At 44.2% G+C, this 25130-nt stretch overlaps 1 non-coding gene across 1 annotated transcript; it reads left to right on the top strand.

The window, feature by feature from the left end:
* The first annotated feature begins 24795 nt into the window (after nt 1–24795).
* Trnat-ugu (transfer RNA threonine (anticodon UGU)) lies at nt 24796–24870 on the top strand. The gene has a single exon. It is a non-coding gene; the product is annotated as a tRNA-Thr (tRNA).
* The last annotated feature ends 260 nt before the right edge of the window (nt 24871–25130 follow it).

Here is a 25130-nt window from a genome sequence, read left to right as displayed (position 1 = left end):
GTTCGTTAAAAGAGACGATAAACTGCTTTAGACTGCCCTCGCCACAGTTTTGTAATAAAAGGGAACACAAAAGGAAAACTTGAAAAATTTATCAGTTTTGTAAATAGTGTATCTCAAAGAATGAGAGTTACAAGTTCATGTAATACTTACCACCCGTTAACAGATCTTTTTCGGACAATGTGGTGTACGAAGCACAGCTTTTTGGTCTCACACTTTTTATGGATTATATTTTGCGTTACATGTGAACTACAGCATGTTAATTATTTGTGTATGGCGTAGATACACATGTATGGAAAGAAAAACGAAGTAGAAGATTGATATTTTTTCTGGATCTTCTTTAAATGTTATGTTCAAAGTAAACTTTTATAAATAAGTTGTCACCTTGAATTACGGTTCAATAAATTTATTAATAATAATCACCGTAAATTTAAGTAATGAACTATTAGTTTTTCTTTAGTAAAGTCTTTAATATTGAAGTTTAAGTCGAAGGACCGTCTACTTCTATATTATGAGAGATTCATAACAGTATAAGAAATTTCAGCTCTCTATCTTTCATGGCTTTTAGCCATTGTCTGCCAGAAAATAAAAAACGGAACCTTCTGGAGATTCAATTTAAATCACATTTCTCTACATACCCTTCCTAGTGCTAACGCATCCCAGGTCCATATCTATTTTTTGTGTTGTTCTCCCTCCCTTTCTTGCAGACATCTTCTTCTTATTTTTCGTTCTTTGGCGATTTCTGTTTCGGGAAGTCTCCTGCAGTCAATGGCAATATTTAGTCCGCCAGGCATTCCCATCAGTTCCATAACGTTAAACCTTGACACTGCACCATCATTGAGACATGGAAAGGCATTCAGCGCACCTATCTTCCAAGTATTTAGTCCTACCAGAATAGTTTTAGTATCAGTTCCCATATATTGTTGGTAAAACGCTCATATGATTTTTGAGACCTACCATACAATTACTGCTCTAATTGTCTTGTGTCACAAAGAAATCAGAGGATAAAAGTCATAAGAAACAAACAAGTGAGAACAAAATTCTGTCCTTAACAGAGCTACGTGACATAGGAACATCATCATTTGTGGAGAAGGTATTAAATTATTCTGATTTTGGGGCTCTCTTTAGTACAATTAACTCGAAGTAAGCTCTTTCTTCTTTCTGCTGAGAATTTTAAGACAAAAATGAAGAACTCGATTTTTTTAACTTTTTCATATACCTACTACCCTTAAAGGGTGCGGGAACAGTTTCTCCCTGCATAACCTCTTCTAACATCGCTGTACACATCGCACTCAAGAGGAGCCACAAGCGGACATAAAACTTGTTATGGAGACCATCCGGACTAGATGATTTACGGGAAGGAGGGACAACATTAAGAGCAAACACTTTATCTGCCTGAAAGACGCCCAGAAGTTCAAACATTCTGCCACTTAGGGCTAAATGTAAAGGAGTCTCACATTGTCATTCACCGCATATAGTTCCGAGTATTATTGGTGGAGAAGGTGAACAATACCACCTTGCGCAGTCAGTTCCTGACGGCCTTCAGCAACTGTGAGATACGTGATTAAGGAGTGGCTCTGAGCACTATGGGACTTAACATCTGAGGTCATCAGTCCCCTAGAACTTAGAACTACTTAAACCTAACTAACCTAAGGACATCACACACACCCATGCCCGAGGCAGGATTCGAACCTGCGACCGTAGTGGTCGCGCCGCTCCAGACTGCAGCGCCTAGAACCGCTCGGCCACCCCGGCCGGCAAGGGATTGCGAAGCAGGTGATACAAGGATGTCAGTAGTCCATCAACAAGCGACCGAGGTTTAGATTGGACCTGTAAACCTTTCATTTGATGCCACTTGATCTGCAGCAGCTTTGATCTGATAAGACTAATGTCTTGGATCGGTAGGGAAGCATAACCTGCTCGTTCGTACAGTTCACGCAGAGGAGGGCAATATAATTCGTAAATATATATCGAAATAATCAGCAACCAGTTGCAGAAAAGGAATTTAATTTCTTAAGCGGTTTCAGGCACTTAGTGCCCTTCCTCAGAAGGATTATAACTATAGCATTTTAGCACCTGTCAACAACAAGATGCATGCAGCATATTGGTTCAAATGCCTCTGAGCACTATGGGACTTAACTTCTAAGGTCATCAGTCCCCTAGAACTTAGAACTACTTAAACATAACTAACCTAAGGACATCACACACATCCATGCCCGAGGCAGGATTCAAACCTGCGACCGTAGCGGTCGCGCGGTTCCAGACTGTAGCGCCTAGAACCTCTCGGCCACCCCGGCCGGCCATGCAGCATATTGCTGTGGTCATGTGGCTCATAGTGCTTTTACAAACATGGTATAAATAAGTCGAAAAACAACTTCCGACATCATGCCAGAGCTGGTACTATAACCGAAGAAATGTGTTGCATGAAACTCATTGTTGACACTCGAAAATAATGAGATAGGTCTAATCCTTCTTAAGAACGCCACTAAGTACATGAAACCACTTCAGAAATTACATTTCTTTAATGCAAATTGTTGTTGATTATTTCAGTATATGCAACTACATTTGCTGAAAATCGGTAAAATACTAAAATACTAAGTTCATGACTTTTCCTGAAGTCCCTCGCTTCAGTAGTACAGTGTAGCTTCGGCTTCGTGAAATCCGTCCATCAATCCAACAGAGAAGATTAAACGCACCACAGAGCAGAGGCAACGCTGCTACACCGCACCATCCGTGACGTGGCAGACATTCAGCATCCATAGAGTCGGAAGCAGATTTGCAGGATGCTGTTCACGGTTTGCAGTGGCCGCCACAGAACAGTGGTAGCAAGAGGAAACGGGGTAACGTCATCCGCAAGAATCATACCACATAAGCAATCAGTTAAATAAAACATCTCGATATGTCTACAAGAGGTAGTGATAAAAAACCTGTATCTAACGCAGAATATTTCGCCTCACTTTACGCAAACAAACTGAATGGACTCAGTTCCCTTAAACCACTACTTTGCGAAACGCAATTAAAAAAGCCACCTAGCTTGAGGCACCGGCGACTCTTGCGCAAAAGATAGAAAACGCACACCACTGCATCCCCCGAACCAGACGGTGCATGGCTCTGAGCACTATGGGACTTAACATCTGTGGTCATCAGTCCCCTAGAACTTAGAACTATTTAAACCTAACTAACCTAAGGACATCACACACATCCATGCCCGAGGCAGGATTCGAACCTGCGACCGTAGCGGTCACGCGGTTCCAGACTGAAGCGCCTTTAACCGCACGGGACGGTGCATGTAACACAACCTAGTTGAGGTCAAAAAGACTACACCCCATCCATTTTTTCTTCTTGAATCATCTGTCTTCTGACAAGCCAGATGTGGCCAACCACGAATTCCTCTCCTGTGCCAATCTGTTCATCTTCGAGATAGCATTTGCAATCTATGTCCTAATTTATTTATTGGATATATTCCTATCTCTGTCTATCTCTACAGTTTCACTCTCTACAACTCTCTCTATAGAAGTTAATCCCCGATGTCTTAACAAATGTCTTATCACCCTGTCCCTTCTTCTTGTCAGTGTTTCCCGCATATGCCTTTCCTTTCCGATTCTTTGCAGAACCCCCACACACCTTACCTTATTAGTTCACCTAATTTTCAACATTCGTCTGTAGCACCACATCTGAAATGCTTCGATTCTTTTCTGTTCCGATTTTTCCACATCCCATGTTTCACTACCATACAATGATGTGCTCCAAACGTACTTTCTCAGAAATTTCTTCCTCAAATTAAGGCCTATGTTTGATACTATTAGACTTCTCTTGGCCAGGAATTCCCTTTATGCCAGTGCTAGTCTGCATTTGATGTCCTCCTTGCTCCGTCCTTGGTTATTGTTCTGCCCAGATAGAAGAATTCATTAACATTATCTACTTTTGGCCATCAACCCTAGTCTTAAGTTCCTCTCTGTTCTCATTTCTGATACTTCTCATTACTGCCGTCTTTCCTCGATTTATTCTCAATCCATATTCTGTACCCAATACACTCTTCATTCAATTCAGCGGACCGCGTAATTCTTTTCCACTGTCACTAATGTCAGTAATGTCACTAGCGAATCGTGTCATTGACGTCGTTTAGCATTTAATTTTAATTCCGCTCCTGAATCTTTCTTTTCTTTCCATCACCGGTTCTTCATTGTATAGACTGAATAGTAGGAGCAAAATACAACTTGCCTGTCCCACAAATATTTTAATCCGAGCACTCCTCTCTTGGTCTCCCACTCTTATTATTTCCTCTTCGCTCTTTTACTTGTTTGAGCTGTTAGGCTGATAGTGTGATAATTTCCGCACTTGTCTGCTCTTGCAGTGTTCAGAAATGTGTGGTCGATCTTTTGCCGAAAGTCAGATGGTATGTTGCCAGTCTCATACATTCTATGAGTACACTCCAACGTGAATTATCATCTTGTTGGCACTCCTCCGAATGATTTTAGGAATTCTGATGGAATGTTATTTATCAATTCTGCCTTATTTGACCTTAAGTCTCCCAAAGCTCTTTCAAATTCTGATTCTAATACTGGATCCCCTATCACTTCTAAACCGACTCCTGTTTCTTCTTCTATCATATCAGACAAATCTTCCCACTGATACAGGCCTCCACTGTACACTTTCCACCTATGCTCTGCATTTAGCAGTGGACATCCCGGTACGCGCTTAATGTTTCCGCCCTTGCTTTGAATTTCACCGAAGGTTGTTTTAATTTACGTATATCCTTCCAAAGATCATTACTTTTTCGATTTTTTCAAATTTTCCGTGCAACCATTTCGTCTTAGATTCCCTGCCCTTCCCATTTATTTCATTCCTCAGCGACTTGTATTTTCTTCATTCCCGAATTTCCCTGAACATTCTTATACTTCCCTTTTACATCGATAAACTGAAGTATGTCTCCAATTACCCATGGTTTCTTCTCAGTTACCATCTTCGTTCCAAAGTTTTTCTTTTCCAGTTTTATGATTCCATTTTTAGAGATATCTCCATACCTCTACAACTTTACTTGCCTACTGAGCTATTCCTTATTGCAGTCTCTATATGCCATATAGAACTTCAAGCGTATCTTTTCATTCCTTAATATTATTCCATATCCCATTTCTTTGCTTCTTAATTCTTCCTGACTAATCTCTTAAATTTCATCCTATTCCTCATCACTACCTCATGTTGATCTGTCTGCCGATGGCTACGCTTTACAATCCAGTATCTGATTTCGTGATCTCTGTCTGACCATGATGTAATCTAACGTATCTTCCCGCATCTCCCGGCCTTTTCCAAGTGTTCCTTGTGATTCTTGAATAGAGTTTTCGCTATTACTAGCTGAAATTCATTGCTAGAATCAAATACTTCAATTTCGGCAATGGGAATATCCTCATCAAAGAAAAGGGCGGTACCCGACGCACATCCGGGGCCCACATTTTAGCTCTAAATACCAGGGAGAGCAAAACTTGTGAACGACCCTTCTTGTAAAAGCACAGTAGCAGCACAGGGACCATAAATAAAATAACGTAACGAAGGTAGACGTAGATCTGAGTCAATTTCCTAATATTTAGGATAATAAAGGTGTTAGTTTGGGTTTTCAATTAGAATAAGAGACAAGCGAAAACAGAAAAAATAACTTATTCCGCCCCTCGTATGTAACAATGCATAGACGAATCTCTGGGAAAAGACGGTGGATGAGGGGGGGGGGGGGCTGTTGCCGCATCTTGCTGAACCTTTATGCGTCTGTTGTTTCTTTGCAGCAGCATGATACGGCTGGATTCGTTGTTTACGCCGGCCTTGTGGCCGACCTGCAAGGTGGGAAGTTCGTTCACCACATCTGTGTCAATCATTAGCGAAGGAGGAACCACCAGCGAAAGCCATCACGTCACCAAGACAACCACATGGCTGACCGGGTATCACGGGAGACAAAACATGTGAAACTATTCCGTGTATGGATTCTTTAAGAGCAAGGAATTAGACCCACCGTGAGGATTACCAGACAAGGAAGCATGGGGCTTTGGTAGCTCAACAGGTGGAACGAACGGGACAGGCGATAAGGGAATCATCACCAAGTGTTCCGACCGCTGGAGAGTTCAGAGGAAACACCTGCGGAAGCCGTACAAGAATCGTGCATCTCAACTCTCTGTTCTTTAACCCTGACTCCATCCCCACCATGCAGAACATCGCCACCACGCACGAGCTTTCGAGGGGTGGGCGAAGCAGGAGAGGGTGAACAACAACACGACACCACACTTGAGCAATCTTCCAGGGGACAATCACATCAGAAACCATCTTTGGCGGTAACGCCGGAAAATCACCCACAGCGAAATTTAGTAGTGTCCGGTGGGCGTCATTAGCAGAAGATTTCCCAGCTCCTAATTTACTGCCACTGTGAACAAGGCCTGGCACCATTAATTTACACTACTGTTCAAGAGAAGATCGCAAAACAGAGACTCTCCGCCGATAATTGGTACGAAGATGCCACTCTCGATACGGAAGAAACAGGTCCCCATCTGGCCAGTGTATGGAACGTCTATGCGGTAAGAACATATTCGTAAGTGAGACGAAATTGTTTGACCTGAATTTCTACGGAACGAATGCTATTGTAACACTGAAGTCTGTGCTGGCTGAACCATGTTTTTAACCTATACGTATTTAAGCGGAACATCTTTAGACCAAACATCTACCTCGGGAAGCAGGTTGAACACACGAACGTTTGTGTATTCAACATCAGCTTGCCCAAGGAGGACTACATTGAAAACCTCTTTGGCGGGAATAAACTCGAGAAACATTTTTAAGCAGTAATTTTTCGACATGTGATGATTCCCGAATTCAATAAAGAAAAAATAGAGTTTGTTGTCAAAGTACGCTGTGTGTACCTGATCCGAAGTCAGACCAGACGTATTCGCCAACCAACAGTGGATTTCCAGAGTACTTGGCTGCACAAAAGAAAAACTCACCGTACCTTTAAGCGGAACAGTGCTGGACGCCATGTGAACAAAAGAAGCGGGCAACGGCTGCTAACAAGAGCACACTTAAACTAACCCAAAGATGAATTCGATACAGTGTATTCACTCACAAAGCACAAAACTTCCAATACACGTAGCGCTGAGGCGGAGCACAATAAAATAGCGTCCTTTATGGCGTCGCAAGCTGATCTGTTAGACAAGTACGGCCACTTCTCTAGTCCATAGACGAATTTTTATTTAAACTGATTTTCTGTAAAGTGCCCTGGACCATTCATTGTGACAATAGAAAAAGCAACAGATTTATTGTTCAGCTGTTGATTCTTGTGACTTTTGCTGAGCATAACAAGCGCAAAACTCAACATATGAAATTGAAGATCACAATACTTATCACCTGAATACAAAATTTTCGTAAGAGTTGCAATACACCACTGGAAACTGAACACGCTCAGCTGAGATGCGCTCAGAGTTATTACCAGGTGGAAATTACTGCTAGGTAGGAGAAGTCAGTAGTTGTGCTAAAGCGAACGTATCTCAATTCGCCACGGGCTGAATGGCGCACTTTGCAGAACTTCGAACCAACAGAAGCTGCAGTACATTACCAGAAGGTGCGGGAGGTAGTGATCAAGTGATGTGTCAGAGTAGCAATTTGCCGGCAATATGTGGTTTCTCCAGCGTTCAGAAACTTAAGACTAAGTTAAGTCCACCGCATACACTCTCATGTTTTCTGAACGGGCCTTTGCGGGAGGGAATCTGGGTGCAGTTGTCAGAGCATGTCCTTTCTGAAGGAATAATAGGAGAAACCGAATAATAAAAATCGATTCAATCGGTTGTTGGATTACAGTCAACAAATTCGGTTGTAGCTACATGTGTCGCTTGAACTGTATTGTATCTGTCGGTTGGATTATTATTCATTTATTTTTTACGAGGAAAACACTCGATGGTAGCAATCGAATGAAAAGATTTGACGCCGTTGTAGTTTTGCATATTGACTGGATTATTCATTCTTTGTTTTCAAGTGAAAACATTCAGTAGGTTTTCTGTCGGTTGAACCATATGTTCATCCCTTTAATTGAAACCACTCTTAGTGTTTTAGATGACCGAGCTATTCATTCATTCTTCAGAGTGCAACCAACCTAAATTAATTTAATTAGTTAAATTAAAGCACTACCACACTTTACGGACGGAGGGTGGTCCTAAGGGAAGACATATCTCAGGGGTATGCCAAAATTAAACAAAAATTATATACTAACTGGAGTAATTTTTCTTTTCTTCATTTCGAAATAATTCATGTATTGTTGTGGATTAAGCTGTTCCAGGTGCCATTAACGCGTGACTAATTATCCTGACGTATCGCTGGGGTAATCCTGCCATCACTTATATTGCCGACCCCAGACAAAAGCTTCGAAAACCTCGGACATCTGGGACAAATTGGATTAGATTCCTTTTAGCACTGAGGTGGATGACCTCACATTTTTCTTTATTTGGGGTCAATTGCCAGTTGTCAAAAAAATACAGGTATCTTTTCTAAATCGTTTTGCGACATTTTTCTATCTTCCGGTAATTTAATTAGGCTATAAACGGCAGCATCATCTGCAAACAACCTAAGACGGCTGCTCAGATTTTTTACTAAACAGATAAGAAATAGCAGAGGGTCTATAACACTACCTTGTGAAACCCCAGAAATCACTTCTGTTTTACTCGATGACTTTCCGTCAGTTAGTATGAACTTTGATGTATCTGAGAGGAAGTCACGAATCCAATCATAGAGCTGAGACGATATTCCATTAGCATGCAGTTTCACTACAAGGCGCTTGTGTGGTATACTGTCAAAACCCTTCAAGTCTAGAAATACGGAATCAATTTGCAATCCCTGGTCAACAGTGCTTAACACTTCGTATGAGTAAAGAGATACTTGTGTTTCACAAGAACGATGTCTTCTAAATCCATGTAGACTGTGTGTCAATAGACCGTTCTCTTCGAGGCAATCATAATGTTCGAACACAATAGGTGTTCCTAAATCCTGCAACATATTGACGTTAATCATATGAGACTGCTATTTAGTCGATTACTCCTACTACCTTTCTTGAATACTGATGTGACCCGTGCAGCTTCCCAGTCATTGGGTACGGATCTTTCGTCGAAAGAGCAGTTGTATATGATTGTCAAGTATGGAGCTACTCCATCAGCATAATCTGAAAGAAACCTAATTTGTATACAGTCTCGACCGGAAGGATTGCTTCTACACTCCTGGAAATGGAAAAAAGAACACATTGACACCGGTGTGTCAGACCCACCATACTTGCTCCGGACACTGCGAGAGGGCTGTACAAGCAATGATCACACGCACGGCACAGCGGACACACCAGGAACCGCGGTGTTGGCCGTCGAATGGCGCTAGCTGCGCAGCATTTGTGCACCGCCGCCGTCAGTGTCAGCCAGTTTGCCGTGGCATACGGAGCTCCATCGCAGTCTTTAACACTGGTAGCATGCCGCGACAGCGTGGACGTGAACCGTATGTGCAGTTGACGGACTTTGAGCGAGGGCGTATAGTGGGCATGCGGGAGGCCGGGTGGGCGTACCGCCGAATTGCTCAACGCGTGGGGCGTGAGGTCTCCACAGTACATCGATGTTGTCGCCAGTGGTCGGCGGAAGGTGCACGTGCCCGTCGACCAGGGACCGGACCGCAGCGACGCACGGATGCACGCCAAGACCGTAGGATCCTACGCAGTGCCGTAGGGGACCGCACCGCCACTTCCCAGCAAATTAGGGACACTGTTGCTCCTGGGGTATCGGCGAGGACCATTCGCAACCGTCTCCATGAAGCTGGGCTACGGTCCCGCACACCGTTAGGCCGTCTTCCGCTCACGCCCCAACATCGTGCAGCCCGCCTCCAGTGGTGTCGCGACAGGCATGAATGGAGGGACGAATGGAGACGTGTCGTCTTCAGCGATGAGAGTCGCTTCTGCCTTGGTGCCAATGATGGTCGTATGCGTGTTTGGCGCCGTGCAGGTGAGCGCCACAATCAGGACTGCATACGACCGAGGCACACAGGGCCAACACCCGGCATCATGGTGTGGGGAGCGATCTCCTACACTGGCCGTACACCACTGGTGATCGTCGAGGGGACACTGAATGTGGACGGTACATCCAAACCGTCATCGAACCCATCGTTCTACCATTCCTAGACCGGCAAGGGAACTTGCTGTTCCAAGAGGACAATGCACGTCCGCATGTATCCCGTGCCACCCAACGTGCTCTAGAAGGTGTAAGTCAACTACCCTGGCCAGCAAGATCTCCGGATCTGTCCCCCATTGAGCATGTTTGGGACTGGATGAAGCGCCGTCTCACGCGGTCTGCATGTCCAGCACAAACGCTGGTCCAACTGAGGCGCCAGGTGGAAATGGCATGGCAAGCCGTTCCACAGGACTACATCCAGCATCTCTACGATCGTCTCCATGGGAGAATAGCAGCCTGCATTGCTGCGGAAGGTGGATATACACTGTACTAGTGCCGACATTGTGCATGCTCTGTTGCCTGTGCCTATGTGCCTGTGGTTCTGTCAGTGTGATCATGTGATGTATCTGACCCCAGGAATGTGTCAATAAAGTTTCCTCTTCCTGGGACAATGAATTCACGGTGTTCTTATTTCAATTTCCAGGAGTGTATTAAGTGATTTAGGTTGCTTCACTACACCGAGGATATCAACTTGTAAGTTGGCATCTGTTCTTGATCAGAGTTCTGGAATATTTACTTCATCTTCTTTTGTGAAGGTCTTCCCGACGGCTGTGTCTAGTGACTCTTCTTTGGCAGCACTGTCTTCGGTAGTATCTCCATTAATATCGCGCAGGTAAAGCACTGATTATGTCCTGCCTCTAGCATATTTTACATACGATAAAAATCAGTTAGGATTTTGTACCATGTTACTCATTTGGAAAAATACCCTTACAGTAACAGCATAATGATACAGGTGAAATGAGCATATAATTCAGGATAAATATTTTACAATAAACATACCAAAAAAAGTTTTGCAACACCTCGGTTCTGAAAGGTCCGGAACCTGTACAGAAAATTGGAAAAGAGATCAACATAAACATCTTTTCTGACGTTTTTATTCCTCATGAAAACCACAAATTGCATGTTGTACCACCATACAGCGAGACCTTCAGTGATATTGGTTCAGATTGCTGTACACACCGGTACCTCTAGTACCCAGTAGCACGTCTTCTTGCACTGATGAAAGTCTGTATTCGTCGTGGCATACTATCCACAAGTTCATCAAGGCACTGTCAGTCCAGATTGTACCACTCCTCAACGGCGATTCAGCGTTGATCCCTCAGAGTGGTTGGTGGATCACGTTGTACATAAACAGCCCTTTTGACTCTATCCCAGGAATGTTCAATAGGGTTCATGTCTGGAGGCCATGCAGGCCAGTCTAGTCGAGCGATCCCGTTATCCTGAAAGAAGTCATTCACAAGATGTGCACGATGGGGGCGCGAATTGTCGTCCATGAAGACGATTTCCTCGCCAACATGCTGCCGATATGGTTGCACTATCGGTCGGACGACGGCATTCACGTATCATACAGCCGTTACGGCGCCTTCCATGACCAGCGCCGTACGTCGGTCTCACGTAATGCCACCCCAAAACAGCAGGGAACCTCCACCGTGCTGTACTTGCTGGACAGCGTGTCTAAGGCGTTCAGCCTGACTGGGATGCCCCCAAACAGGTCACTGACGATTGTCTGGTTAAGGCATATGCGACACTCATCGGTGAAGAAAACGTGATGCCAATCCTGAGCGATCCAATGGGCGTGTTGTTGATCCAATCTGTACCGTGCTGCATGATGTCGCGGTTGCAAAAATGGACGCTGCCATGGTCGTCGGGGGTGAAGTTGCGCATCGTACAGCCTATCGCACACAGCTTGAGTCGTAACACGACGTCTTGTGGCTGCACGAAAATCATTATCGCTGTCAGGGTTCCTCCGAGCCATAATCCATGGGAAGCGGTCATCCACTGCAATAATATCCCTTGGGTGGCCAGAGTGAGGCATTTCGTCGATTATTCCAGTCTTTCGGTATCTCCTCCATGTCCGAACAACATCGCTTTGGCTCACTCCCAACATACTGCATAGACACTTCCCTTGTTGAGAGCCCTTCATGGCACAAAGTCACAATGCGGACGCGATCGAACCTCGGTATAGACAGTCTAGGCATGGCTGAACTACAGACAACACGAACCGTATACCTCCTTCCTGGTGGAATGACTGCAACTGTTCGGCTGTCGGACCCCCTCCGTCCAACAGGCGCTGCTCATGCATGGTTGTTTACATCTTTGGGCGGGTTTAGTGACATCTCTGAACATTCAAAGGGACTTTGATACAATATCCACACTCAACGTCTATGTTCCAGATTTCTGGGAACCGGGATGACGCAAAACATTTTTGATGTGTGTAGTTAAATCCAGCACAAATAGGTGTTCGGGATTACTTCCGAAAAATTCGGGACGAAGCAAGAAAGGGGCTACGGGAGAGGGGTGGTCACCTCGAATATATGCGCCGTGTGTAGCGCACAGGTTATCTAAGGGATATTCCTTTTCCACGTCCGGCATAGAACGTCCTCAATAAAGTGTGCTATTGCTGCTAGCAGTTCGTTCAAGTCCGCCCCAAGAAAAAAATATTATGGGGTTCCGCAGGTCTTGGGTGTTAGATCAGGTCTGTACCAACCATTCCACTCATTGTGCCGGCTGCTGGAGGGTGGCCAGTCAATAACCAACATGGTACAGTAAGAAAAAGTATCAGCTTTATTTGTATGTGAACAGTATGCCTTAAACCTAACCTTTCTACCTACTCCAATTTCTAAACCACATGTGATGAAAGTTATAAAGATCATTTTGGAAGATACTGTACTGGTATAGAGGAGCGTCTAATCGTGCTTGCACCTAAGTTTTTTTATGGGCTACAAGGAAGAAATTACCTATGGTTCTGTCCTTCTTTAATGTACTTTAACTAAGGCTGATTAGAGTCTACATGCAATCACTCGAATTTCCACAGACACGAATAAAGGTCAAGATTTACCCCGGTCAGTTGCATAAAAGTCCCTCCAATATGCCTCCGGACGCCCTCAAAATTAGGAACAATCTGCGGAAATGTGGACGTAATGCAGCCCTGATTGTGGATGCAAAGATGACCGCAATGGCTCCCTTACTGATATATGAGGAAGAAAGAACTCTTGGCTCGTTTTAGTGACAGTCTCCATTCCGATCTGTACGCACTGTTGTATGATGATGACCACAAATGTGAAGTCATTTGAATATTTAGCCATTTATTTGTGCGTTAGGTAAATATTATTACAGAAAATTACGTCACCTGCTGCATAGCCCTCTCCCCCCTCCCCCTCCCCCCCCCCCCCACCCCCACGACGTTTTCAGTTTTACAGGTAATTTCATAGCTATTAAAATTTCACGAGCCTAAATTTTCAGGTTTCTCTATATGACTTTAGGAATCTGTGTGGGGCTAGGAAAGATTATTTAATATTAGTCCGTTTTAAAAGCGTTTTATATTAAACAGTTTCCCTATTTAAATAATTATTTTGTGCTATTTAGTCTTGTGTGTGTGACATTTTTCAACTGATTTCAAACATTTGGGTGGGTTTACAACACAGACTTGTGGTAGACTTCACGTTTATTTCAGTTTATTAACAATTGAGTGGACCAATATGTCGCTTCCCCGTAGGAATATCTCGCAGGAAGACTGGAAATATAAAAGCGAGAGAGACTCGGACTCTCAGGGAAGCTTAGCAGCAATTATTAATCGCGAAACCTTCGCGGCTGGAAATAGAAAACAGGTAAACAGCAGTGGTACGGTACCTAGTTTCCACCACAAAGAAAAACAAAGCGAGTTAATACTGAATTGTCATGCAGTTCTGAGCTAAGATGAAAGTTGCAAGTATATAACTTATCGGGAAGTTAGTTCAGAATCAGTTGCAAAGTTTGTACCGAACAGACAGACAGCCAGACCGAAAACAAAGTACCATCCTCCACTCACCGGACTCGAAAGCGAAATGACATTGCAGTGTTAACCAGTTCTTACTTCTTACACCAAGTACTTACTCTCCACGAGATACCAGGAAAGAAAGCGAGTTAATATTACAGTGCCACCCAGTTCTGAGCTATGTTGAAAGTTGCAAGTCCTAGCTTATCGGGAAGCTATTTCAAAGTCACTTGAAAAATTTGTACCGAAAAAAAACAGCCAATAAAAGAACGTAACAAAAGGCTGTTAAAAATGATTGTTCATTTATATATAAACTGATCTACAGTGGAGCACTAGGTATTAATCTTTGAAAATAAACAAATAACTCATACTTAATGCCACCTGTAGGAAAATTCGTTTTTCAGTAAATAAATACATACAATCTGAATATATTTCATTTAGAGAAATATACTTTTGATTTACGTGTCTTTGAAATAAGATGCTTTATCTGGCTCTAAAGAAGTTGTCAGCCATAGTTATGGTTCATGTATAACAGCGTAGGCTGAGAAAGATGTAAGTAAAATCTCTCAAACACGTCGAGTGAGTGAAAACATTCATATAACAGCGGCAGCCGACTTAGACTTGTTTCAGTCGGTTTTCTCACACAGAGTAAAACCACTCAACCGCGGTGAATGAGTGAAAACATTCATAAAGCTGACATGGCCTCAGAGGTTCGTTTCGTCCGGTTGTTTCATTCGAATAAAAAACCGTCCGAACGGAAAAATAATCGACTGAGTTATCGATAGTAAAAAACAGTCGATTTTTCCATCACTAGACACATTTACGTGGAGACAAGCGACACCAGAACGAGGCCAACCACGCCATGTGCCAAAATGCGTGCATGAGTTTTCAAACGTCAAAGAAGAGGAACCACCTTATTAAACTTAAATTTATATTCCTACGGAATATTTTCCCCTTGGTTACAACTAAAAGCTGGTGTATTTCACTGATATAATATAAATTTTATTTCGATGTCACCATAACTTTACAAAGGAAAACCGGATGGTAAAGAGACGGTCATAGCCATATTCCTTACACGTTACAGAGAGTATCCCGGAATCTCATCTTCGATACGGCCATTATTAGAGAATTTCGCAGTTTCTTTGAAACAACGACACACATCAGAATCCACTGAAATTTTGAAGCCTTCCTTGTTTCTAAGAGGCACCTTGGTCCTGTCTTGCGTCGCTTGGCGCCTAGGAAGGGTGATAACCTCTGTATAACGAAAACATTATCTTCTTTCTTTGGACAGCAATCAGAACTTGGACGCTGCCTTTTTCAGCGTTGGAGACTTACAAAAATCTAGTCACTCCAGAGTTTTGTCCTAGACTCATTGTCGGGATCTCGGCTGCTGGCAATTACGTGGAGCATTTAGAATACACCTACGGTTCCGCATTCAGTTATATGCTGGTTACAGTTGTGCTTTCATTACGTTTAACGAAGATAAATAACGATGACCACCATGAAGTGTCACTCTTTCAGCACAGCCAACTGTTTCGGACAAGAGCGTTGCAGTGGCCTGATGGAAGCCCGCATGCCACATTTGACATTGTCATGTTGCAAGAACACATCCCAGACAGTCACCTTGTCTCTTCTCCATGATATCCCACAGATCTGTCGTTTACCTGGACAGGCCGTCTACAACAGTACCTGCACCGTAGAGGTTATGTTTAACTGCTGGCTTTCGTGGCCGTTGACACTGAAGTTAAAATCTTCTGTTTTATTAGGCCAAGTCATGTTTCTTCTAAAATGATCGACTTTTCGACCCCTCTGCTGGGATCTTCCTCAGGGTCTTCTGGTGTCCACTACTGCCAGAACACTGAAGTAGTGGACACCTGAAGATCCTGAGGAAGATCCCAGCAGAGGAGTCGAAACTTCGATCATTTTAGAAGAAACATGACGCGGCCTAATAAACCAGAAGGTTTTTAGCTTCACCATACATTGTCCGCCACTCTGCAACCACAACTTCTTTAATAATTTACTAACAGTGTTTATTTCCCTATCAGTGTCAGTTTTTCGTGTATGATTGTCTGCAGTGAATTCTTGCTGCAACCGTACTTTTGTAAACGCTGTTCTTAGAAATGCGAAAGTCGATTCCATTAATGTACAAATATTTGTAGTGACAACAATTTTGATTGTGTCTTTAACCTCTGTCAACCTCATTAGTTTCTTAATTATTCATTTCAGAACTTCCTGTAAATAAGGCCCAAATCTATTGCCTTACGTGGTCAAGACACTTTGGAAATCATAATTTTTCCCATCCTTTTCACATGACTTAAACAAAATAATTCTCTACCAAGCAAAAACCATCAGACAGTTACACAACGGTTAACTAAGGGCATAGACATCAATGTGGCTCTAATAAGGCTACGTAAATGCTGTCTCATTCGAGGCCAGGAACCTGAAGCGAATTCCTACGATGACCTTAACTGTCGAGGTACCACTAGATGCAAAAGCATCTGTAAATCAGACTCACATCAGATGTACAACAGTGTTTTCAGCAGATATTGGCTAAAACGTAACGCAATGTCTAACCACTTTAGCCAGTAGGGCTAAATACAACATTTTGGATGACATGATGTGTCTTGCCGTTATGTACTTTTACTTGCAAGGTACAGCTTAACAGTGGTTCTAAAACAACGATGACAGGCTCAAGAGCTGGTGCTAATTTCAGGAGAATGTTATGTAAATATTTGGCCACAACCAGATCATCTACGTGTAACCGAAGAGCAATTGAAGGACAGAGCCCAGCGCTAGAGGAAGAAGTCAGTTGCGCAGACACAGTGTTTTGGAGACTTGTCGTACAGCAAACAAAGTTTCACACCTAACGCAAAGAGCTTGTAGCAGCTTCCCAGCTCGGTCTATAATGTACACTTAGGATGGCAGTTAGCAGAAATTTTTGTCAGTACAAGAGCGTCAACCCGGAAGATGATTCTACGTGTGTTGGATGATATAGCAAAGGCTCACGCTGATAGTAGAGCTTTGTATAGCGAAACAGCCGCCCGGCTAGCCATCGGTCTAACGCACTGCGCGTGTTAGTGTCGAGGTCCGGTGTGCTGGCCAGCGTGTGGATGGTTTTTAAGGCGGTTTTCCTCTGCCTCGGCGAATGCGAGCTGGTTCTCCTTACTCCGCCTGAGTTACACTATGTCGGCGATTGCTGCGCAAACACTGTTTCCACGTACGTATACACTATAATTCCTAATCAAAATATCCACGGGTATGCTGCCGGTCTATAGTGTCCAACGGGCACAATATTTCGGCGATCATACATGTCGCCATCATCAGGTGAACTGACGGACTGAGCTCCTGTGAACGTGCCGGCACGGAGATCCGTACGCTATGGTTGCTCAGAGGGAACTGGGTTCGGTCGCGGCGGCGGCTGATTTAAATACCCTCCGCCCGCGGCGCGCTCCCTCTACCGTCCGCGCCCCGCGCCACGGTCGCGCGGTGGAACAGATTGCGACGGCGTCTGAGATGACGTCGGTGTGATGGCTCTGTCCGCCGTGGTCGTCACAACTATACGTTTGCTCGATTTACTCTTGATTAACCCGCCGCCGCGACCGAACCCAGTTCCCTCTGAGCAGCCATAGCGTACGGATCTCCGTGCCGGCACGTTCACAGGAGCTCAGTCCGTCAGTTCACCTGATGATGGCGACATGTATGATCGCCGAAATATTGTGCCCGTTGGACACTATAGACCGGCAGCATACCCGTGGATATTTTGATTATCAAATACGCCGGGAGAAACTCAAGAATCACACTGTAATTGCTGTACCACGCCAACATTAGGATTACACGCGTCTGGGATGAGATGTTCCCGGGGGGTCCACTGGGGCCGAACCACAAAATAACCCTGGGATCGGTGTGGGGCCGCCGTGGGGTGAGTGGACTGCTGTAGCCCGTTGTGAGGTTGTGTACCACTGTGAACTACGGCAGGGACGCAACCTTTCAGTCGTTTCTAGGTCCCCAGTTCCATACATATACATAGAGAAACGGACTGTTCATATGGCGGAGGAAGGGAACAGTCAATTTTTAGGGTGTCTCATAAATCGTTCAAGCAATTACTGCGCTGTAGGTAAACGCGTTTTCTTCATTTTTATATAACTAGCACATGGCTGCAAAATTATGAAACTGGAACAGAGAGTAGTTTTTAACTGTAACTCGACTAAAATTAGTATGGGAAAATAGAATATATGTAAAATTCAACGAAAATTGGGGAAAGCTCAGTTCTTCACAGACTTAGAGGGAGCGAATAAATCTAGATCCAGTCGGAAATAAGATAATAGTATAGTTAAGAAGCAAGTAGAATCCGTAGAAGGTAAGTATGTGTGTGGAGGCGGTGCCATTGATAAGTCTTCATCACGTGTGTACGTGTGCGGTGGTGCTTTTATCTCTGTCATCGTTATCTTACATGTGTGATATGTGGAACGTGATCTCGGCACGTGTCGGCATTAGGAGGCTCCCGGCCGTTACTGGCGACCATGCCTGTCGAATCCTGCTTTGATTATTGAACTATGTGCGCTCGGTGGCTGCTGAACAGAACGTACACTATGTGATAAAAAGTATCCGGACACCACCCCAAAACATACGTTTTTCATATCAGGTGCATTGTGCTGCCACGTACTGCCAGGAACTCCATATCAGCGCACTCAATAGTCGTTAGACATCAAAAGAGACAGCATTGGGGCACTCCGCGGAGCTCACGGACTTTGAGCGTGGTCAGGTGATGTGGTGTCACTTGTGTCATGTCTGTAAGCGAGATTTTCACATTCCTAAACCCCCTAGGTCCGATGTGATAGTGAAGTGGGAAAGTGAAGGGATACGTGCAGCACAAAAGCGTAGAGGTCCACCTCGTCTGCTGACTGACAGAGACCACCGACAGTTGAAGAGGGTCGTAATGTGTAATAGGCAGACTTCTATCCAGACTGTCACACAGGAATTCTACACTGCATCAGGCTCCACTGCAAGTACTATGACAGTTAGTCGGGAGGTGTAAAATCTTTGATTTCATGGTCTAGCGGCTGCTCATAAGCCACACATCACGCCGGTAAATGCCAAACGATGCCTCGCTTGGTGTAAGGAGCGCACACACTGGACAACAGTCAAAAACGTTGTGTGGAGTAAGGAATCACGGTACACAATGTGGCAATCCGATGGCGGGGTCTGGTTATGGTGAAAGCCCTGTGAACTTCATCTCCCAGCTTATGTAGTGCCAACAGTAAAATTCGAAGGTGGTGGTGTTATGGTGTGGTCGTGATTTTCATGGCAGGGGCTTGCATCCTTTGTGGTTTTGCGTGGCACTGTCACAGCACAGGCCTACATTGATGTTTTAAGCCTCTCCTTGCTTCCCACTGTTGAAGACCAATTAGGGATGGTGACTGCATCTTGCAACACGATCGAGCACCTGTTCATAATGCACGGCCTATGGCGGACAATAACATCCCCGTAATGAACTGGCCTGTACAGAGTCCTGATAGGAATCCTATAGAACACCTTTGGGATGTTTTAGAACGCCAACTTCGTGCCAGGCCTCAACGACCTGCATCAGTACCTCTCCTCAGCGCAGCCCTCAGTGAAGAATGGGCTACCATTCCCCAAGAAACCTTCCAGCATCTGATTGAACGTTTGCCTGCCAGAGTGGAAGCTGTCATCAAGGCTATGGGTGGGCCAACACGATATTGAATTCCAGCATTACCGATGGAGGGCGCCACGAACTTGTAAGCCATTTTCTGCTAGGTGTCCGAATACTTTTGATCACATTGTGTAGCTGCGACGATGGCGATGGGCAGTTGTAACGGAAATCTAAATAAATAGTATATAAATTGAGATGCTGGTTGTATGTTTCCATGCATTGTTGGGAACTGCACAAAGAAATATTTGTAAACGTAAGAATTTGTTAGCGATTGGAGTACAGTTCTCAGCAACTTGGCTGCAGTGTCCAGCGCGGAAACGTGGGACCATTGATGTGCACAAGCTCTGTCGATGAGACAGAGGTAGGAAACGTGCTCGTGGCACTGGGGGAATGCTGTGGACGGAATCCTCCAGCGCGGGATGGTGGCTCAGCTCTTTGAAAAGATTGAGCCAAGTTGATTTCTGTTGCGGTGCAAAGAGGCGGGCAGCAGCGGTGGCCGGCTACCGCATAGACCCCGGCGCTGGATAGCCTCGGACGAGCTTCCTCCGAGCAAGACTCGGTTCCCTGGCAGAGGCAGCAGCCGCCTAAGGAAGACAGCGGATCCCTGAGTCGCCTTCCGGGCCGTTGGCTCCTGCCATGCAAGAGGCTGCGGAGTTAACGCTGCGGAGCTCGCCCCACTCGCTGGTGCCCTACTTGCCATCTGGCGTAAATTCTGCCAGTTGCCTTGAACGGATTTTACAGGAGTGGCGGAGGACTGTTCAGATATGAGGAACGCATTTTATGTTTCTTCCTGTTTTATTTCTTGACTTTAAGAGGCAGCGAGTGGGCGATTTCACAGATATGAGAGCAGATGCGTCGTGTGATGCTCCAGCTGGTCATGTAGCATGCAGCAGTGAAGTCGTAAGTGTGATCCACAGTATGGCGATAACTGCTCACCGTTTAACACTGAAAAATTGTAATATCTTATTAACAAATAGCCGCATAGTTGACGGTCGCACTCAAGGACCGAGGAATAAATCTCTCAATACTTCCACGGTTTTAAAGAATTTCTTCACGAGTCCACAGCAGTTACGTCTCCGGTAATGATGCCTTGACAGTATTCCCTTTTCTGTACCAAATTTGGACCCTTGAATCAACGACAAGATCTGATACTGTTACTAAATGGTTAGGTATTGAGCACGCTTTCATGGCACATCGGGATATATGAAGAAGTCTGTAACATGTGTTAAAGTACTGAAAAATTAGGCGGCATATGTGGCCCAGCGGTTCTAGGCTCTTCAGTCTGGAACCGCGGGACCGCTACGGTCGCAAGTTCGAATCCTGCCTCGGGCATGGATGTGTGTGACGTCCTTAGGTTAGTTAGGTTTAAGTAGTTCTAAGTTCTAGGGGACTGATGATCTTAGATGTTAAGTCCCATAGTGCTCAGAGCCATTTGAACCATTTGAGCTGAAAAATTGAAACCACAAGGTCGGACCTTTGCAGCACAACTTAAAACTGTAGCTGATTATCTCTTGGAGAGAACACACTTGCAACGCAAATGTAAACTGCTCCACGTATTGCCGCTTAACAGCAAGAAGCACGAATCACACAAGAGCCATCTTTCGATATACTGAGGACTGTAGTAGGCGTTTCGATGTTCTGTGCAGCCTAGACCTCGCTTCTACTGAGTTGCACGCAAAGAAGAGGATACACTCTTTGCTGGAAGCCATTTATAATACTATAAATTCTGCTCAAAGCACTTTGTTTCTATAAGCAACGTCGCCACTGACAATTGATAATACGGGGTGAACATAAAGGCGTAAGGCTTATAAATTATTTCAGGACAACATAATTTAGGACTAGAGATAAACTCCAATATTGTCAGTAAATGAGCTCAATTTTCAATAACAGAAACATTTCCTCCAAGGAACGTAGTGGAATTGGTTGGTTGGTTGTTTTTGGGGGGGAAGGAGACCAGACAGCGAGGTCATCGGTCTCATCGGATTAGGGAAGGAAGTCGGCCGTGCCCTTTGAAAGGAACCATCCCGGCATTTGCCTGGAGCGATTTAGGGAAATCACGGAAAACCGAAATCAGGATGGCCGGACGCGGGATTGAACCGTCGTCCTTCCGAATGCGAGTCCAGTGTGCTAACCACTGCGCCACCTCGCTCGGTACTAGTGGAATGACGTAACCACGTATTCTCCAAAACAGACAAATTACCCCATATGGCCTCAAGTCTATGTAAAACTGTTTAATGAGTGAGAAAGTAAAACGGAGAGCGATTAATATTTACAGATGACTCGATATTAAGCAGAAACTAATCCCCACTATATCAGATAAAGACGCGTACCAGACAAAAAAAGTGTCCGAAAGAACAGACACCACCCATTAATACTTTATAACTGATTATCCTCGATGAACCATGAATCCTCCTTGTTCAGTGCGGATGCACAGTTATGTCCGACCTCTTGCATGACTCTTTAAGTAGCGAGCATAGCGTACAGGGACGGGACCAACGGATAGGTGGTGCTAGGTGGAAATGTGGGTTGGTTGAGAGGCATGGCGAGACAGTCCGACTGCGATAAACACCATGTCCGGGTGACGCAGTGGTTACTCCAACTGCCTACTAACTAGGAGATCACAGGTTCGAACCCTGGTCTGGTACACATTTTCACTGGTCGCTGCTGACTACGCGTAAGGTCACGGTGCAGCTGACATGATAGTTCCTTTCCTTTCCCCCACTACCTTCAGTTTACGTAATTAATCTTTATCTCCTTTGCAATTCTTTTCATTAACTCACTATATCTTCAGTTTACATAAATAATCTTTATCTTCGTGCAATTCGTTGCATTAACTCACTATTTCTATACTGAACCTTTGCATGCAGATTTTCAATTTTTTTTTTTTTTTTTGGTTCTCTACCACATTCTGACAATCCACTCTCCGACTCGAACCATGTCACTTTCGTTAATTACTTCATCTTCATTTCATGGCTACCTCCGCCTTTACAGTCCTCTCCGATATATCCCAATTAGGGACTAAGCAATGGAGAGTTTACCATGACAATTTTTCAAGGATCATGTTCTAATGGTACACACTGCGTTTCTTTAATGTCGTGGTTCCCAATGCCTTACGAGTCGTTTAACATTCCATTTGGTTTCACCCCAAAACGTTCTCTTTTTCTGCACTCTCTTTGGCAAAGCCTTTGGGAAAGCATGATTTCCAGTGTACACAGATATACCTCTTATACTTAACATTTTTTTAAACTGGATGATGAGTTTCGACGTACTTTTTGGTCTTCCTCAGATATATGAACTATTCACTGAATCTTTGGAAACTCATGGCCTGCGCTTCGCAGTAACTGGTAATTAATGAATGTGTAGATGATAAGGAAAGGGTCGAAGCGTGTTATCAAATGAAATAACAAGTTACCTGAATACTGTCTGTCACTTTATTACTCTGAAACAGTGAAATGAGTACCCAAGCGTGAAGCTGAAAGCCATCTCTGTAAAGATCTTTGTTACAGGCAACAGGGGACAAGAAGGAAACCGAGAGATACGTGTGTTACAACGATCAGACCGATGGCACCGCAGTCTACAGTAAAAGTGATTTAACAAAACCGCAGCTGTCTGTACGATGTGTTTCTGGTTGTAAGCTTACGAAGGCGTCAACATATGCTACGGGTAATGTAGTCGGTTGATTAATAGCAAGCAGCGGAGCTATTAGTACATTCTGTTACTTCAGTGTTCTTATATAATACTACAGAATTTCTTTGAATAAAGACGCTCTATAACTAAGCACATAAATCAAGATAATACGAGGGCAAATGTTTTTACAACCTTCGCACAGATCTGTTGCGCAGTGTCTCTAGTATGACAGTCCATCGTGTCACGTCGCACTTGTCAGTTCTGAGAGCACAGTGAGCACTTAAATATGATCAGAATAGTTGGCTATTTGAAGCGCCGTCATCCAGAGTGTCAGCCCAGTGCCTTCCCACTACGCCGCCTTGCTGGGTTGGGAAATTCTAAACTTCTATGAGAAGGTTTGTTATAGAATCATTCTGAAATTTTCGTTGCCTCAGTACCCTCGATGTCTCTTGAGCAAATCAACAAGCAGGTCCCTAAGTATCCGTCGAATAAGAGTCATGCTTGTCGTATCATCACTTGAGTATTGTTTTCTTTCGTGGGACATATCCATTCCTTCAGTGTAGTAAGCCAGTGTCGACTACAAACGAATAAGGAAAAATTATTTCAAGCGTTACCTTCTCTTCAATATTGACAGGCGCTTTTTAAGGAAATTATGTTACGTTATGCAATTATTTTTGCGCATATCATTCACCTGATCTCTGTACCTTTTTATGTGGATTACAGCACCGTACTGTTCGACGCTACTATGCTGAAATGAGATCCACGACCTATTATTCTGTCTTCGGCTAAGCAGTGGTTTGGGCTTTGAAAAACACTCTCATTTTCAGAATATAAGAATGGTAAGTCCATAATAATAAAGTTTTCTCCTCTTCACAGTGTTAGTCGCATTGTGACATAACTCGAATTCTCATTTTTCGCGCTTCTCTGTGCTACAGGATACAATGCGCCACATGATGGACTGTCGAGGGAAAATAGCGTATTAGTGTCCTAAGATTCATAGATGTGGATGCCCCAGACCACTCCTATTTATGTTTTCTGGCCCCCACCGCACTTCCTGGATTACCATATTCTCTAAGTTGACAGATAAGGTGCGAGAAAAAAATCTGAATGTATTTCCTGAAGCTTTCTCAACGATGTACCTACGGTGAAGCGTTTTGGAGAGTTCTACCAAACCTGTCAGTAATTAACCTCCATTCCTCGTGGAAAACAATGTCACCATTCTGTTAGGAAGCAAACTTTTGGATTTAGAGTCTTCCCGTTTCTAATTTATCGGTAGCTACCGCGCAATATCAGCTTTCATTACACTAAATGATTACGTGTTATTTCCAGAACGAGATTTTCACTCTGCAGCGAGTGTGCGCTGATATGAAACCTCCTGGCAAATTAAAACTGTGTGCCGGACCGAGACCCGAACTCGGGACCATTGCCTTTCGCGGGCAAGTGCTCTATCAGGAGAGCTTCTGTAAAGTTTATAAGGTAGGAGACGAGATACTGGCAGAAGTAAAGCAGTGAGGACGAGGCGTGAGTTGTGCTTGGGTAGCTCAGTTGGTAGAGCAGTTGCCCGTGTAAGGCAAAGGTCCCGAGTTCGAGTCTCGGTCCGGCACACAGTTTTAATCTGCCCGGAAGTTTCATACTTGTTATTTGTGTTGCGTGCTTATTTGTGTTGTCTTAATGCAAAAGGTGCTACTAGAAGTGCACTGAAATAGTTGAACGTAGTGTTTTGTGAGACAAAGAGAGAGGGCATTAACTTGAGTGTTCCTCTATAATCATGGAATACTACGAGTTGTGTTTGGTAACGCCTGTACAGTCCCGCTGGATATGTACGGTACAGCATTCGTTTGATAGAGCTAGAGTTCCCAGCACT

The sequence above is a fragment of the Schistocerca serialis genome, chromosome 1 (assembly GCF_023864345.2).
Source record: "Schistocerca serialis cubense isolate TAMUIC-IGC-003099 chromosome 1, iqSchSeri2.2, whole genome shotgun sequence".
Classification (NCBI taxonomy): domain Eukaryota; kingdom Metazoa; phylum Arthropoda; class Insecta; order Orthoptera; family Acrididae; genus Schistocerca; species Schistocerca serialis.
The sequence above is the reverse complement of the archived record's forward strand: the minus strand, read 5'-3'. Positions and strand labels throughout refer to the sequence as shown.